This window comes from Propithecus coquereli, unplaced genomic scaffold (assembly GCF_000956105.1).
Source record: "Propithecus coquereli isolate 6110/MARCELLA unplaced genomic scaffold, Pcoq_1.0 Scaffold518, whole genome shotgun sequence".
Taxonomy (NCBI): Eukaryota; Metazoa; Chordata; class Mammalia; order Primates; family Indriidae; genus Propithecus; species Propithecus coquereli.
The window spans coordinates 568,099-568,765 of record NW_012151041.1 but is presented as its reverse complement, the minus strand read 5'-3'; positions in this window follow the sequence as shown (position 1 = coordinate 568,765).

Here is a 667-nt window from a genome sequence, read left to right as displayed (position 1 = left end):
ATATATAAATTCTGATTATCTCTATATCGGGCAAAAAATGAACAAGGGTAACATTAAAAAAAAAAAAAGAAAAATACAATGACGTATAACACAAAGCATTTTCATATCAGATCGACACTGCCATGAGAAGACTTCACATAAAAGAGCAAGGTTAAGAAGGGTGAAAAATGAATGAATCCTTTATTATTCTTGGATGCTGTATTATAACACATAAACCGATATATTCTATTAATTTAAAAGGGGATTGTTGAAGAGCTTGTATTTTATTCAGTGATAGAATATGGGCTTTTTATTGTCTAAAATTGATTTTATTTCTAATAAAATATTTGCTTCAACCTTGGACTGTAAGGCACCAGATAGTTCAATGTGAGACAGCAATATTATAAAAAACTGTGATTTTTTTCATGCAGCTTGAAGCTTTCTGTGTTATCCATCAAATTCATTTCCTTTGTAACTAAATCTGTCATAAATCTAGGAATCCAAACATGAAATATGTTTCCCAACCATAATCTACTGTCAATAAACTTAATAAAGCCTTCAAATGATACAATACTTTAAGATGGCTTTAAAATGCCTCACAAAGAAATTATTGATTTTGGTATTTGATGATGTCATTAATAATAATCCTAATTAAAAAAAAAACTGAGGTATGGAGGGAGGGGTTAAT